Raw genomic sequence first — 18316 nt, forward strand, 5'->3', positions numbered from 1 at the left:
ACAGGGTCTGGGCAGGAGAATGGGGAGATGTCAGTGAAAGGGTACAAAGTTTCAGTTGGCTAGGGTGAATAAGTTCTGGAGATCTATCATACAGCATCTTGGTGACTACAGTATATAATAATGTAGTCTTGAAAATTGCTACGAGATTAGAGCGTAAATGTCTTCACCATAAAAATGATAAATATGTGAAGCAATGGATATGTTAATGAGCTTGATCTAATCATTTCACAATGTATGCACATATCAAAATATCATGTGCGCTGTAAATATTTGCCATTTTGTTTGTAAATTATATCTTAATTTTTTTACAAGTAAAAATAAGACCAAAAAAAAAGTAGCTGGAGAAAGAAGCAGAGCTGCAGCCTACAGATCAATATTATGTGTTTATATTAGGGGAACTCTTGATACATGATAAAAAGTTGCAAGGGGATAAGAATAGAAGGAAAGAGACCCACTAGGAAGTTTTCCCTAGGGTACAGGAGAGAAGTGATGATTGATTTGACTAATGTAAAAGGGTGGTGAAGACATGGGGAAAAAATCAATCAATGCAAGAAATACTTTGTGATTTGAAGTATATTTACTTCAGTGTGATAAACTGAAAGGATAGGGGTGGGGAACGTTGCTATAAAGAAAATGTCTACCATTTTGGTCTGGGTTTCCTTTTTAAATCTATCCCTGTATTCTCTATATTCATTTTCTGATCATCTTTCTGTTCTCTTGATCCATTATGTAAAGAAGCAAGAGGATGGAATCCAGGCTATGCTTAAAGTTCTCAAGTTTTAGCAAACTACAGGTATGAAAATAGGCACATAAGCCAATGGAACAGAAGGGTCAGAAGTAAATTCATGCATTGCCAAAGATGAAAACAGTAAATGAATTCAACCTCCTTTCATGATAAAAGCCCTAAATAAACTAGGTATGGAAGTATCACACCCCAATATAATGAATATACAAGAAACCCACAGTCAATATCATACTGAATGAGGGGAAAACGGAAAGCATTTCCCCTAAAATCAGGAACAAGACAAGTGTACATGCTCACTATTCTTATTCAATATAGTACCTGAAATTTTAGCCAGAGCAGTCAGACAAGAAAAAAATAAAGGGATACAAATAGGAAAGGAGGAGATCAAATTAACCCTGTTTGCAGATGTTAGAAAACCCCAAAAGGTTCTGGGTCAAATGGTGGTTTAAAACTGATAAACAAATTCATCAAAGTAGTAAGACACAAAGTCTACGTCAAAAAAAAAAAAAAAAAAGATTAGCTTTTCTAAACACCAATAATGAACTCACTGAAAAAGAAACCCAGAAAATAATCTTATTCACAATAGCCTGAAAATATAATAAAATAATGTACTTAGGAATACATCTAGCTAAAGAGGTTAAAGATATCTACAATGAAAATTATAAAATGTTGAAGAAAGAAATTAAAAAGATGCTAGAAAATGGAAAGACCTCTTATGTCTATAGATTAGGAAAAGCAATGTTGTTAAAACGGTCATACTGGCCAAAGCAAACTGCAGACTCAATGCAATGTTCATCAAAATACCAATGACCTCACAGAAATAGAAAGAACAATTCTAAAATTCATAAAAATGTACCAAAGACACCAAGCAGCCAAAGCAATTCTAAACAGAAAGAATGTTGGAGGTTTCATTTCAAAATATACTAGAGCCACAGAAACATAAACAGCATGGTATAGGAACAAAAACACATAGACCAATGGCCAGAAATAAACATATGTATCTACGGCCATGAGATTCTAGACAAAGATGCCAAAAACATACTTTAGAGAAAAGATAGCCCATTGAACAAATGGTGCTGGGAAAGCTAGACGCTGAATATTGATACTAGTTCCTGTCTCTCACCCTGTAATAAAATACAACTAAAAATAGATCAAATATCTTAATGTAAGACCTTGAACTTTGAAGTTACTAGAGGAAAATGTAGGGAAAACACTTCATAGACAGAAGTCGTCTAAAGAAAGCAGAAATGGAACAGCAGCAGACGGATCCTTTTAAATTTGCTTTCCCTGTAAAGGTTAAGGAAGAAAGAATCTCCTTATCATGCCAGGCAGAGATTGACAAATACCACAAGATTTCATATATAAAATTTTTGCTTAGAGTGTGCAGGGGTTAGGTAAGAACTGAGATGTTGATCAAAGATCAACATTTCAGTTAGACTGGTAGAGTAAGTTCAAGATCTATTATCATACAACATGTTGATGATAGTTACTAAGAACTATATGATTGAACATTACTAAGAGAATAGACTTCAAGTATTCTCAACACAAATAAATAAGTATGTGAGGTAATGCATATATTAATTAGCTTAATTTAGGCCATTAAACAATGCTCACATACTTCAAAACATCATGTTGTACACCATAAATTTTATAAGAATAAATAAAGTTCACAAGCTTTAGGACTTCATAATGGAGGAAAACGTGTGCTGGTTTCATGATGATTGAAAAATTCCAGGAAGAGCTTCATGTGCCAAGATAACTCCTAGTATATGTGCCTTAAATTCCACCAATAGGATAATATTCATATGGCCCTGGACAGCATTTCAGGTCTCAGGAATTTTCAATTGGAATGCAAATAGGTGAAACAAGGTTAACACTACCATTCACTCACTTCTGAAAAAAATGTTTCAGCAGATCTCTGTATCTGGTTACATCCTACATTTGGGAAAGGTAAAAGCATAAGAGAAATCACTCTGAAGGAAGTGGAAGACACCTACTTTTGGCTTTTGAGAGATGGACAGACAAGCAGCCTTTACTGTCACTTGCGGATTATGTTATCTTCTTGGGATTTGAGCAGAAGAATACTTACGTGAATAATTAGTTGAATGAGATAAGAAGAATACAACTTGAATAGTTTAGAATATAGTAAAAATTGAGAATAAACCACGCTGTACTTTTAAACAAGACTAAAGCAGTATTGTGTGATGTTATTTTTTCTGTACAGTGGAAGAAAGATCAAGAGTGAAACTAATTATGCTGGAAGAGCACATCCGGCCAAAAATTTGGAAAAAATAAAAGTGGTTAGAGCAATTAAAACCAAAGCCTTCAAAGGAACAAAATAATTAGAAGTTGAGTGAGAGGTTGCTGAGGACAGAGAGACCTAAGAAAAGCCAGTATGAATTAAGTATAAATCTAGATGGCGACTTGTTTGTAAATTAAAATACCATGTAGTAAAGATAACTAAGTAAAAGGCTATAATAAACAAACACAAAGATTAATGTTGACAATATGAATAAAATCCCAGTTATTTTATTCCTTTATTCATAATTTTTAAAATGTATTAAAACCTTGCTCTATAGAAATCTGAGATATTTTCACTCTTGTACTCATTCATTGATTGTTTTAGCAACTAGTGATTAAGAATTTATCAGAAAATATCACAGGATTTTAAGCAATGTGGCCAAAAAATTCAATTTACGATTTAAACAGAGTATTCCGAAGGCATTGTTGAAGTCAAATTTGAGAACAAGAAAAGAGGCAGAGGGGCTGGGGGTTGTGGCTCAGCAGTAAAACATTTGCCTAGAATGTGTGAGGCCCTGGGTTTGATCCTCAGCACCACATAAAATAAATAAAATAAAGGTATGGCATCCAAGTACAACTGAAAAATAAATATTAAAAATTTAAAAAAAGAAAAGAGGCAGAAGGGAATGTGAAGGGGCTGGTGAAACAATCCAGACAGCAGCCCATGGCACCTAAATGTAGGTAGGTGGATAGTAATAGAAGAAATAATGATGATGAAGATAACTTGAGCATGTTGTGTGATCTGCTATTTTCTCGACACTCTTGTAAGCATCAAACATGAATTAATTCATTTAATGCTCACAAAAATCCTATAAGGTAAGACCCATTCCTATCCCCATTTAACAGATGAGGACACTAGAGTAGAAAATTAAGTAACTTGCCTAAAAGTAATTGGGCAAGTAAGTGGTAGACAGAGAAATGAGGATGAAAGGAAGATTTTTTTAAAAATTTAGGGCAAAAAAATATTTTATTTCAAAAACTATTTCAGGAAAAAATCGATAACATTTTTGTGAGTCAGAATGTTTTTTAAAAATTCTAGTTCGTCCCTTGAGTGCTTGAGATTGAAAACTAGCAGATCCGGAGGCAGCAGGTGTGTTGGGAAGCGGCTGGATTTGTTTTGAGATATTTGAGGCACCTGTGGAATCACCAAATGGATACAGTGGGTAGGAATTGGGAAAAGTAAGTTTAATTCTCATGAGAGAGGTCTGGGACAAAGATCTAAAATTCCAAGGCACTTAGAAATAAAAAAAACACGAAGGTCTGTCACAAAAACACCCCCATTAATTCAGAGAATAAGTAGAAAAGAAGAGCATCAGGATCCAATAGGCATCTTCCCCAAAGAGCCAGCATTCTTTATAGGTCTAGATATGCTCCTAGGTCAGAAGAAAAATTAAAACCGAGAGGGTTTTATGGTCAATTTAAAGAAAAAAGATATGTGGTGTTTTCATTGCTTACAGATCTTAAAGAAACTTCACCTTAATGTCAATATATAATTTAGAGTCAACCAACTAAAATATTTCAAGCTGTAGAGTTTGCTGAAATTAATGATGGAATTCTTATTATGGATTTATTTAAAAATGAAAATTTGGTGGGTAGAATATTATTTTAAGGTATAAAATATGTGAGAATCATTATTTTTCTGGGAATTACTAATCTTCTAGTCAAATATAATGAAGACTAAGTAATAATGAAAAACAAAATAAATATGATCCTTTTAATCATGATGCCACTAAAACCTAATGTAAATATATTTTCATTAGAGGAATTCTTTTTCTACAACTCTTTGGAATCCAAGTATAGAAATTCTCTATAACACATTTAAAAATGAGGATGTAGACATGTACTGGTTAAGCAAGTGAAGGGGACTTAATCCACCATGAGTAGAATGACATTCTTTGTCATTTAGGATCAAAGCGAGGTTTTAAGCAGGATTACAAAACGGGGATCTTTGTCTCTCAGCCAGAGGAAAGACAGGACAGAAGAAGCTACATATTTTAGGGTGTAATGACATATAAACCCACCAGCCTACTCTTACATTTAGCAATTAACTTTACAAAGCAAAGTGGATCCGTGGCTGCAAGATGCCTACAAATTATATTCCATTGCTGATCGCCAATCATAAATACAGGGATAGATTGATTGACGATAGGTCTAACTTATTCCTGTTTTGTTCTTCAGTTCATGCCTAGGGATGAGGAATGAATACAACATAGTTTCTGCAATGGAGATACTGGCAGTCTGGTAAAGGGACAAATTAGGTCCTGCTAATCTCTCATCTTCATGACTCAAATATCTCCTTTTTCTCCTTCCTTTTAACAGAAAAGGCAATTCTTAAACAACTAATGATGTACCCAACTCATACATTTTACATTTCTTTTGTTCTCTGTACTACAAATACAGCAATGCTTCCTTGCATGAAATTCCCCACACTTATCGTTTAGATAATATATTTGGCTATTAATTGTCTATAGATCTGTGATTACCTTATTATTGCTTGTATATATGGATTTATCTATAATCTGTCTGAAGTCAGTAATCTTGTTTTTTTCTACTTGTCATGCTTAAAAGAGTTTCTTTCATCCAGGAAACCTCACTAATTATTTATTTCTTGATCAATCTAAATGTTTTTGATAAATCAATATACTGGTAAGATTAATTCTTTCATTCAATCAGGTCAGTCAATCAAAACTTATTCAGCACCTACTGTATGTCAGCTGTTGTAGGAAACACAGAGTGAATTCAATAAAGACCCTGGTGTCTGGCACCTTATATGCTAGAGAGGAGAGTGATGATAATTATATACACCAATAGATATTATCAAGTGGGATAGCATCAAGTGCTCTAAAGAATAGAGCACTAAGAGAATAGAGAATGATCAGAATGATCAGGAAAGGTCTCTCTGAAAAGTTGACATACATATGAACAGAGATCTACTTGCCCTGGTAAACGGGGCACCAACCACCAACACCTAAGAGTGGAGTGCCCTGAACAGCTGGAAGTTGATAGCAGGAAAGCCAGGATGTCTGGACGGAAGCTTGTTAAAGGGAGAAGGTAGAACAGACTTGGGAAATGATTTTAGAAACTCATTTCTTGGACCTGACCCTATTCTTAAGTAGCCTGTGATTTAGGGTGATACACTTACCTTAAAATCCTCAGGATTGGTTAATAGTGCCCGACTTAATTCACAGACCCAATCGTTATGAAAGGAGAAAGGATATGTGAATACATTTCTGAGCAATTATGAAGGCTCATGACTATCACCTTAAATCCTCATCCTCTGCTTTAGGTTTTCTGTGGAAGAAGGGTTCTCCTAGGCAATCTCATTTCCTTCCCTTCTCTAGTTTTTCTATAATAATATGGCCTCAAACATGATCTCAAATATTTAAAGTAAAAATTAACAGAACAAAGAAATATAAATTCACAACTGTAGTTTGAAATTTCAATATACTTTTCTCAATAATTCATAGAACAACCAGGCAAAAATATATATTGATATCAAACAACAGAACAAGATTTATAAACTTAATGGACATATGTAATGATATATCCATCTACTCTCAAATATTATTTCTTTACAAATTACCTGGAACACATATTGACCATATGTTGAGTGATAAGGTAAGTATCAACAAATTTTAAAACAATATCCTATGGAGAAAGCTTTATAAATTTAATGCAATTAATCTATAAATTTTTAAAAAATAGAAAATCCCCCTGGGTTACATATATGTTAGAAACCAGAAAAGGTTATAAATTTAAAAAATTTTTAAATAGAAGTTACCAAAATTAAGAACATTTGCTTATTTTAGAAGAATTTGTAGTCAATGGTGGATAACATGTTGAAAAAGTAAAAAAAAAAGCTAAAAATAATGAGTTAAATATTAATTTTTTAAAAATTTGATAAAATCAAATTTAACCCCCCCCCATAAAAAGAAAAGAGACTATTAGTAAGAAAACTTATGCACTAGAAAACACATGCAAAGCAGAGATCAATGCCAAGAGTCAGTTCTTTGAAAAGACTATTAGAACTTACAAAACTTAACCCCCCCAAAAATAAATAACCCAATCAATAAATGGACTGAGGAACTGAACAGACACTTCACAGAAGAAGAAATACAATTGATCAACAAATATATGAAAAAAGTGTTCAACATCTCTAGCAATTAGAGAAATGCAAATCAAAACTACTCCAAGATTTCATCTCACTACGGTCAGAATGGCAGCTATTAAGAATACAAGTAACAATAAATGTTGGTGAGGATGTGAGGAAAAAGGTACACTCATACACTGCTAGTGGGACTGCAAATTGGTGCACCCATTCTGGAAAGTGGTATGGATATTCCTTAGAAAACTTGAAATGAAACCACTGTTTGACCCTGATATCCCACTTCTTGGTTTACACCCAAAGGACTTAAAATCAGCATACTATAGTGAAACAGCAACATCAATGTTTATAGCAGCTCAATTCACAATAGGTAATCTATGGAATCAACCTAGGTGCACTTCAACAGATGAATAGATACAGAAAATATGGTACATATACACAATGGAATATTATCCAGCCATAAAGAAGAATGAAATTATGGCATTTGCCGGTAAATGGATGGTACTGTACACTATCATGCTAAGTGAAATAAGACAATCCCAGAAAATTAAAGGCCAAATGTTCTCTTTGATATGTGGATGCTGACTTACAATGAGGGTTGAGGAGGTTCACTGGATTGGACAGAGCAGAATAGGGGAAAGGAAGGGCGATGGGAATGGGAAAGATAGTAAAATAAATAAAACATAACCTTCCTGTGTTATGAGAAATCAGACACAACCTTCCTGCATCATGAGAAAACCACAAAAATGGGAAGTTATACTCCATGTATTATAATATATCAAAATACATTCTACTTTCATAACTAAAAAGAAAAAATTTTAAAAAAATTTAAAAAGATTAATGAAACCAATAAACAACTGGTGAACAAGTAAAAGAGAGAGAAGACATAACATATATTAAAAGTGACAAAAGTAACATCTTGCAGACATTAAAGAGTTTAAGAAAATTTTATGAATAGCTTGTGACCATAAATATGAATTTAGGACAAATGGACAAATTCCCAGAAAAATACAACTATGACTCAAGGAGAAAAAGAAATATGAATAATCCTACAGCCATGAAACAAACTGCATAAACAATGAAAAAATCTTCCCACAACTAAACTCCGGGCACAAATGGCTTCATTCAATAGTTATCCAAATACAATTTATGCTTATTTTAAGAAGCAAGCATACCTCTAATATCAAAACCCAAAGGAACAGTAAGCAAAGGAAAATTACAGATAAATCTAACTATAAACAAAGATGGAAAAATTCTCAACAGAAAGGCAACAAAGTCCAACAATACATAAAAATGATAGTACATTTAAACAAATGAAAGTTTATTCCAGGAATATAAACTCAGTTTAACATGAGAAAGGCAATTTAGTTCATTGCATCATCACATTATCTCAATGCAGGAATTGCAAGACAAGCCTTCAATAATATTTGATATGTTTTCATGGCAAAAAAAAATATTTAGCAAAAATAGAAGAGAACATTTTAATCTGGAAAAGAAGGAGGTAGCAAACTTTTTCTCAAAGTACCAGATAAATATTTCCAACTTTGCAGTCATCTGATCTCTATCATACTACATGATTATGTTGTGAAAGCATCCACAGACAATATACACATGAATGGGTGGGATTGGGTTCTGACATAACTTTATTTACAAACATAAGTGGCATCCTGGATTTGGCCCATGAGTCATACAAATACTACCAATTCCTGAGTTAGATAATATCTATAAAACATAGCTCATAAGCTCAATTAATGATGAAAATCATTTCCTTTGATATAGGAACAGGACAAGACTTACCACTGTTGGTACTATGATTCATTTTGTATTTGAGGTCCTAATCAGTGCAATTAGACAAGAAAAAAAATGTATAAGGGTTGGAACAAAAGAAATAGAATTTTCATTATTTACAAAAGAAATAATTGCATTTATATGAAATCAAAAAGAATCTATAGATAAGTTTTTTAATGAGAAAATTTTAGTATGATTCATAATATTAAAATCAATAGGAAAACTTACTCCTACAAGTAGTTAAAAATGAAATTGAAAGTGACATTATTTTTAATAATATCAAAAATGTAAAGTGTCGAAGAATAAGTCTGTGAAAACATGTTTAAGATGAAACTAGTTGAAAAACATTCTAAATGACCTATTGGATGGAAATAGAAAAAATGTTCATGGGTTGAAATCTTTATACTTTAGAGATATTAATTCTCCTCTGCTGTATAGATTCAATGCAACTTCAAACAAAAATCTTAACATCTTTTTTCATGTTTTACACACTGATTCTTATTTTCAAAATTCAAAAATCCAAGAATAGAGAAAATACTTTTGGGGAACAAATTAGGGTGACTCCCTCAAATGGATATCTATATTTATTTTATAATGCAAACAAACAAAACCATAGAATCAGACCTCATTATTATGGGCACTCTTTCATGACACTGTCTATTGGTAAAGTCATAGCAGATATTTAATTAAATGATTATGAGAAAATTAGATATCCTTAGAAGATAAAATTAAATTATGACATTTTCACATAATTTACTAAAATCAATCACAGATAAAAGACTGAAATGAAAACAATAAATTATTAATCTTAGAAAATATTAAGAAACATATGACTTAAGGATTTGGAAAGATTTATTTTAAATAAGATACAAACAAGATTTCTTGTAAAGGAAGTGATATACTCTTCACATATGCTTATTTAAAGAACTATAAAGAAAATACAGACTACAAATCATGGAGAAAGCAGGCAAAATGATAAAAGAAAAATATAGTCTAAATGGCAAACAAACATACAAAATTTTCTCAGTTTGATTAGTAATGAGGTACCTGCAAATTTCCATAACTGTTATATATCCATCAGACTGAGAGAAATTTTCAAAATTTTCTACACTAAGTGTTACCAACGATATGGCAATGGCAACTCCCAAACACTGCTGAAGAATGACTTGACCTGATCTAGTAAAACAGAGGATTTATATTGCCCTCCATTCAACAAATCCACATCTCCAGAAGCTGGTACATGTTAACACTAGGATACCAGCTCCTCGTGGCTGGAAACAAGCCAAATGTCTGCTAAAACAGCACAGAAAGAAACTTAGTATACCCATAGAATCAAATAATTTATAGCAAGGAAAATGAAGGATTTTATGCAACTATAGGACAGCCATCAATGTAGATATATCTTATTAAGATGAAGAAAGTAGTAAAAGACATATATGATGCTATTCAAAAGAACTTTTAAAAAAGATGACACTAAAATGTCATTTTAGAGGTGTTAATATCTCTTTCTTTTCTTTATAGACCCTAGAATGGATCCCTCCAAGTCAAACAGATGGGACTATGTTTAGAGAGAGTCAGAAGGGCCTGGGACTTCCAGGGAGCCAGCTACATTCTATGTCTTGACCTCAATGATGGTGGCTACCCAGTATTCACCACAGAACTGTTTATTCACATGACAAGTATATATCAATTTCTCTAATTATATATTAATGTTTCACAACAAAGAAATGAACATTACAAAATAAGAGTACTATGTTTTCTGGAATATCTAGATATTTCAGTTTGATTAGTAATGAGGTACCTGCAAATTTCCATAACTTATATATCCATCTATGCCGCAGTCTGGCTGGGCACAAATCACGAGCCACTGAAGCAGGAACAAACTTTATTTCTGAACTCCACCAGCACACTCCACATGCTCCCTGGGAAATACTCCGAACGCCACGCGGCTCGTCCAGGAACCAGCAACCGGAAATATCCCTCCTCCGGCACTCCCCCAACCAATGGGAACTCTCTGGGAACTCCGCGAGAACTTGCTGGCGTCACCTCTCAACCACTACTTCTGGCAAAAATGCCATGCGTCATCCTGACTCGGCTGTGGCCCTCAACACATATATGCACTGAAATCTTGAGTTTTCCTTCTGTTTTACCAAATAGCTATCATAGAATTTCTTACATTTTACATTGTTTTCTTTTCCCCCACTTAAATGCATTCCCCTCTAGTACCAAACTTCATTCTCTGGAAAATTCTTATCATATTTATCTATACTGTAATGATAAATTTATTGATACCAAAAAAGAAAAAAATATTCCAATGCCTACCCTTCAAACTTCCAATTCCATCTGTTTAGATGAAAATCTGAAATAGAATACACAACAACAACGTGAATATACAAAGAAGCTATCATTTTCATCTACCAACAGAGACAATGTAATTGACAAGCCACATATAACTTCTACCAATATTAGGTAGATTTCAAATATACACAAAAGGGTTAGAGCAATCAACAAAAGTCAAATATTCAAAATATATTATTCCTTTATATAGGTTTCACATTTCCACCAAAAATATTATGAACATATAAAAAAGCTAATACTTTCAGGTTAATGATTTGAAATGCTGAATTTTTATTCATTTTTCAAATATCAGTCCTACACATTCCACAAAAGGAAATTATATTCAACACCATAATATAATCTCAACCCATACATTAAAATTTGAGAATTAAAAAATAGCATTAATGAACACACTACAAAATCACTGAGGTAGTAACACTTGTGGAATACAGTTTTCATGTTATTACATTAGTCTGACATTCCTAAGTGCCTAGAATCTGTCTCCTTAATTCTATTTTGAGACTTTGGTCATTTTTCTGATAGCAATGCCAATAAAGCCGCCAGTTGCCATTAATCTCAGTTCTATGAAAGAATAAATCATTCCTACAAGCAATTAAACAATAAACACATTAAAATAAGACCAATTAGAGCTAAGTCTAGACATTCACCACGTCGTTATAAGACAGACTTGTCATAATCATTTCAACTTTAACTGGAATTTATTTCAATAATTCTTTCCAACAGAAGCAAGATTAAAGATTTTTGTTGTGGGAGTATCCAAATTCGGTAGAGTTTAAATTGAACTATTCCACTAGGAATTCCAGTTGTATGTCTGCTAAGCTTCCCTGTCCCATTAATCTGTATGCCTAGGACGGGTCCTAAACTGTGTCAGCCAGTAATCCTCCCATGCACAGAATACTTGGGTGGTCATTGTGCCAGCTCTCTTTTACATTGCCAGGCTTCTAACAGATTGCCTTGCAAAAACAAAGACAGCCCACGATTGGTGGCTGTAGGCAACTCCCCACACCCTTAAAGTTATCATGATTTTGCAGATGATTGACTTCAAGGTATTTTAATGGTATGGGCCTCCATGGGAATCAAAAGGTCTGAGGTCTTGAATTTGGTAGTCAATCTTTACCAGTATAGCAGTTATTATTTCACATATGGCTTCATAAGACCAGGACATACAGATAAATTTAGGTAATTGTCAAAGGAATGGTGGTTCAGTTCTTACACTAATATGTCAAGTTGTTGTTGTTGTCGCCCGGTTACATATGTTCTATTTTATCACCAGAACAACACTCAATCCCCCACCAAGAAAGTAGAGAAATGATGTAGTCCTTTACCTAACAACTTGTAGGCAACAGCAAATTCCAGTTTCTTCCCCTTGCTGACAAAGCCACATCCTTTCTCATGAAGGCAGCAAAGGAGTGAAAAGTTGTAAATAGAGACAGAACTCCAATTCTGTTATTTAAGGAAAGATATTAGGGTAGGGGAGGGAATCAACCAAGCCCCAACCAAAAATAAAACACTAAAAACCCAGCAAACCCAAAACGGATAGAAAGTGAATCAGGGAAATGTGAAAAGCTGAGTCTTCATCTGTTGCCATTTAAAAAAGATATTTTTCAATAAAGGTGATTATGATGAGGAAAATTTATGAGGTTTTTCCCATGTTTAATGACAATAAAGTCAAGCTACAGAGGAGAGAAGAGTGGCCCCACTCCAGCCAGGGTCAAGCTGAAATGCCAAATAGGTACATAATACAAGTCAGCCTCCATTACTTAAAAATATACTACCTAGTAATTACATTGCGACTGCATATATTATAAGGGGACCATAAATTTGGAGATCCTTGAATTGGCATCAGAAGATTCACAAATAAATTATAATCAAAAACATGTGCACATACACATGCATAAAACAATTTTCTAGGGAGAGAATCCATGGCATTTGTCGCCCTATTTTTAAATTTAGACTACACTGCAGAACATTTAAAATATTTACGTTTCACATCTTATTTAGCTCTGGATCCCATTAGAATACCTGTTCCCATGAAGACACAAGAAAATATTCCACTAGTTATGCAGCTAAACATTTCAAGATCTTTTATTTAAAAAAAAAAAATGTTTGGATTTTTTTTTCCATCTAACCCTATCAAGTATTATAAATAGTATAATTTAAAAATAACGAAGGAAACCATGTCTTCTTAAATTGTGATTTTGGCCAATGCAAAGAAATATCTCATATTTTCATTTATCATTGCTGACTAGTTATGGGAGTTAGAATAGGAATGCAGTGACATGAACGTGAACTTGTAACAAGGGCTGAAGCATACTCTAGGCCTAGTCCAAGTCTGCTGTCACCTACCAGGTCTTGTTATGACAGTTTAAAATGTCTTTTCTGATAGCAGCATTTGAGGAATTAATATAAGATGAAATCCACGTTTACATTTATATTTAATGGGAAGACTGTGGGAAGTTCATAAATGTACATTTCCCACAGAATTAAAGGAAAAGGACAAATCGTTTCTACCAAGGGAAAGCAGATAAGAGAAAAATACATATGTGACATAAGTAAAAAATAACTCAGCCTACTCTTGAAAATTAGTCCAGTCTTGGCAAAAGAACTAAAAGAAATGAAGTCCGAATAAAATACCTCCACCTACAGTCAGTCACTATAAACTGAAAACATAATCTGGTACCATAAGACTTTATTTCTCATCACCCGGGAAATGAGAGATGCTGGGGAAAGTGTATGCAAAAATATCCTAAATTCTGGAATTTTGCAGGGATACAATGTTACTAATGTACTAAACCCTAATCTGTATTTCATGTATTATTAACCGAATGGATAAAAATTAGTGTGTGCTTCTCTTCTTATATAAAGGACATAAATTACAAAGACTCTAAATAACTGGAAGTTCACATTGTTTATATTCAGTAAATACTGTAGATTAAGGCTCACCTCATGACCTGCATGCCCTAGATTACTTTCTTTTATCTACTCAACATCGTTCCTTCCTGAACACCAACATGTAATGACAGGAAAAGAATCCACAGCATTTGTAAATATATTTTTAAAGTATATGGGTTATTTTTTACTTTTAATTTGTTATATATGACAACAGGATGCATTACAATTCATATTGCACATATAGAGCACAATTTTTCATATCTCTGGTTGTACACAAAGTAGAGTCACAGCCTTCATGTCTTCATACTTGTACTTAGGGTAATGATGACAATCGCATTCCACCATCTTTCCTACCCCTCTATTCCCTCCCTTCACCTCCCTCCCCTTTTCCCCTTTGCCCTATCTAGAGTTCATTTAATCCTCTCATTTCCCCGACCCCAGCGTATTATGGATCAACATCCTTAAATCAGAGAAATAGTTCAACATTTGGTTTTTGGAGATTGGCTAATTTCACTTAGCATTGTATTCTCCAGCTCCATCCATTTACCTGCAAATGCCATGATTTTATTCTTTTTTAATGCTGAATAATATTCCATTGTATATATGCCACATTTTCTTTACCTAGTCATCTATTTATCTTTCAGAATAATTAACATATTTAAGTTTTCATTCTTCCCAGTGGGAAAGACCTGAGTTTTAGTCCCAGATTTACCATCTATAATTAACCTTAAATAAGTAACTCAATGCCACAACTTTTCCTTCTTAAAGAGAAATGTGAGGCACTAGGTTCAATCCTCACCATCACATAAAAATAAATAAATAAAATGAAAGTGTTGTGTCCATCTACAACTAAAAATTTTTTTAATTAAAAAAATTGACAACTCCTTCGCAAAAATTTAAGAAAGCTGGCTGATGGACAAAACACAGTTTCCTTTAACTCATATATTTCACTCCTTTTATCTTCTTATTCCAACTTCAATTCCAAATTCATTCATAAAAAAATACTGAGAACATGATGGCCTTCAACATACAGGGACAACTGATGGATAATAGAGAAAAAATGGTCATGGTAACATGTACCATGCACAAAGTTTTCTTTTATATGGTTCATCTTTAAAAAGGTAACTATCCTAAAACTTAGAGCTGTAGTCTTATGAATTGATATATTTGATGTACATGAAATGACAGAAAAGTAACTTGATGTTAAACTGTACCTAAGTTAACTTTTGGATTTTATTCACTGGTATGCATTATGATACCAATGGAAGATTTGACTCAACGTCTCGTTTGCAAATTACCTCAGCAAACATGGAAGCAATTTTAAGAAATCCTGCTCCGTATTAAAATTTCACAATACCCTGTCATCTGTCCTTGTCACCAGGAAGACCACTTCCTTCATGCTAACTTCTGTTTCACATTTTACAACTGACTATGCAGTCTTCTGACACATTAAGAAGAGTGTCTCATAAAACAATTTGCTCTTAGAGGGATAATACAGTGAAAGATGTTTAATGTGTGGAAGATTATTTCTTCTTAATTGATGTTCTCAATGTTTTAATTGGTTTGACTACACAGTAATTATCAAAACTGCAACCCGGTCTATGCCAAAATTCTTTCATTATTCCTATAACCATGACAACATCCTGTAAAGGCCCTACAAACTATTTGTTGGAGAATTCTTAATCAAGAGCACATCCCTAGAAGCAATGAAGTTCTGTGTCTAAAAGGCAAATAAAAACAGCCTGGGAAAGTGACTTTAGCCATGAATACCTGAAATTTCCAGAGTTGATAAGATTCCTCGATTCCTAAAGAATGACAAGCAATGTGTGTATTGAAATAGACTAAGATCGCAGAAAGAAATTCAAGGAACTAAGAACAGTAGTGAACAGTAGTAAACAGTAGGTGTAGTCTTACTACTGTAGTCAAGATCATGTGTTCCTGATTCTTATTTTGGTTTTCTACCATGTAAGAAATTGCTGTACAATATCTGTAAGTAAATTAAACTTTTCCCTCTCTTGGCCTGTATAAAAATTCTCTCAGTAAATATATTATGTCAAGATACACTCTATTGTCATATCTAGAAAGAATTTTTATAAAACAATTAGGAGAACTAAATGATTGAGTGCATATAAAGCACTTAGACTATTCAGTGGTACCATAATAAATGTGCATAAACTTTTTAAAGAGCAAAGGTGAATCTAATTTTGAAGAGATCTGAAACCAACTATTTACTGATGACAGAATTCACTTATTCCGTTTTCTTGCCTTCTGTGTATCTTTCCATCTTTTCCAACTTACAAATAGCTTAGTGACCATTTTAAGTTTTCTTTCCTCATATCAATATAAGATTTTTCAAGAAAGGACTCTGATTTACCTGGTTTAGATCTTGTTTCCATTATAGGACTGCCATTTTGACTGCAGGTGGGGCTCCTATGATTGGTATGGCCACACATCCTAGTTTATACCTGTGGTTTTGGCATCATGACTAACAGTGCACCCTTCCACTCATTAAACATTCCCAATGCCCATAGTTTAACTATGTAGTCATCCTGCCATAAAGTTTAATTCAAAGCTAACTTAAGGAAATAATTAGAAAAATCCAGATTGTGAGACATTCTTTAACATAAACTTCCTGAGTGCTTGAGAAATGTCCATGTCATAAGAGTTTTAAAAGAAAATTGGAAGAGACTAAAATATATAAAACCAAATTAAATGCATGATTCTATAGAGTAGGGGAGCACCTAAAAAAGAAATTTGGGGAACATTCATGAATGATGGCAATACTGTGCTTTGTTTAAGAATGTTCTTTGTCCTGAGATATATGATGAAGGATTTAAGGAAAATGTGTTATAATGTTGGCATCTTACTTTCTAATAAATCAACACTTAGCATATGTCTATAGCAAAAGACTGTGAGTATCACAAAATGTTAGTAATTATCCAAAGTGGAGAATGCAACAGATTGTATTCACTGTGTTATTCTTTTAATGCTTGAAAATTTTCAAAATAAGAACTAGGGGAAAGTGACCTCATTTGAACAATAAATTGTAATCCTGTCCATGATTAGACTAGCTTAGATTTGTTGTGTGCCCTTGAATGGTTACCAATTATTGCTTGGCAGGAAAGCAAAGTTGAATATAAAAGATGGCCAGTATTCCATCCACAAGAAGTTATCTAAAATACAGGGAACAACAAATTCAAAAGGAATTTGACACCAGGCAAAAGTCACTATATATCCGGTCTATACACTGTAAGTGCAAATCATGTCCAGTTGTGAGGCCCGTATTTTAAATTTCCATTTAGGAGAAGAAATAAACCCAATCATTATCTTTTTAGCAAAGGAAATTCTTCTTTCTCAGTTGCTTCTCTGAAATTGTCACAGTCCTTTGCATGTGTTCAGGGGTCAGGAAAACTACACTAAAGCATACTTAAGAATTTCATTTATGGTCCTAAAAACTGTTTTATCCAACCTGCAAACTATTGCACGTGTCCCTCAATGCAACTATTTCTCTACAGTGTCCTCTGACACAGCCAAATCCTCTGAGAACCGGCAAACATTCCCATCACAAAGATGGCTTTTAAATATAAATTTTTAAAGAATTCCCACTCTCACGACACACAACTAAACAGGTCAGCGTCACTCCAAGTAAATTTGGGAACTAAATAAAGACACAGACATAGAAAGTAATTTCTCTTTGGGTTCAGTGACCACTCCTCAGCCACAGCTCCCACAAAGGGGGCAAGGTAGGCAAGAAAGAGAGGGAGCATGACTCGAACCCGGGGTTTTATTGGGGAGGAGCCATTCAAATGAGGCAAGGGGTAGGCTTACAACAAACCAATGGGTATAATCCAACCCTGTCAGTGACACCTTCTCCTGGAGCTGCACTTCTTTAACACAGCACAGAGGTAAAGTCTAAATTAGATTGTGGAATGCAATACCTGTTCAGCACCTATTTACTCAGGACTCAAAGGTGTGTTCATAGCTCCTGTCCAGAGCAGCTCCCAACATTACACCATTCTATATTTCATAATTTTGTAAGGTATTTGAGAGGTAAGGTTATATAAAGAAATCTGAGCTTGAATCCCAAATCTGCCACTTCTAAAATGTCACTTTGGAACAAGTTATTG

This window comes from Urocitellus parryii, chromosome 5 (assembly GCF_045843805.1).
Source record: "Urocitellus parryii isolate mUroPar1 chromosome 5, mUroPar1.hap1, whole genome shotgun sequence".
In the NCBI taxonomy this organism is placed as follows: Eukaryota; Metazoa; Chordata; class Mammalia; order Rodentia; family Sciuridae; genus Urocitellus; species Urocitellus parryii.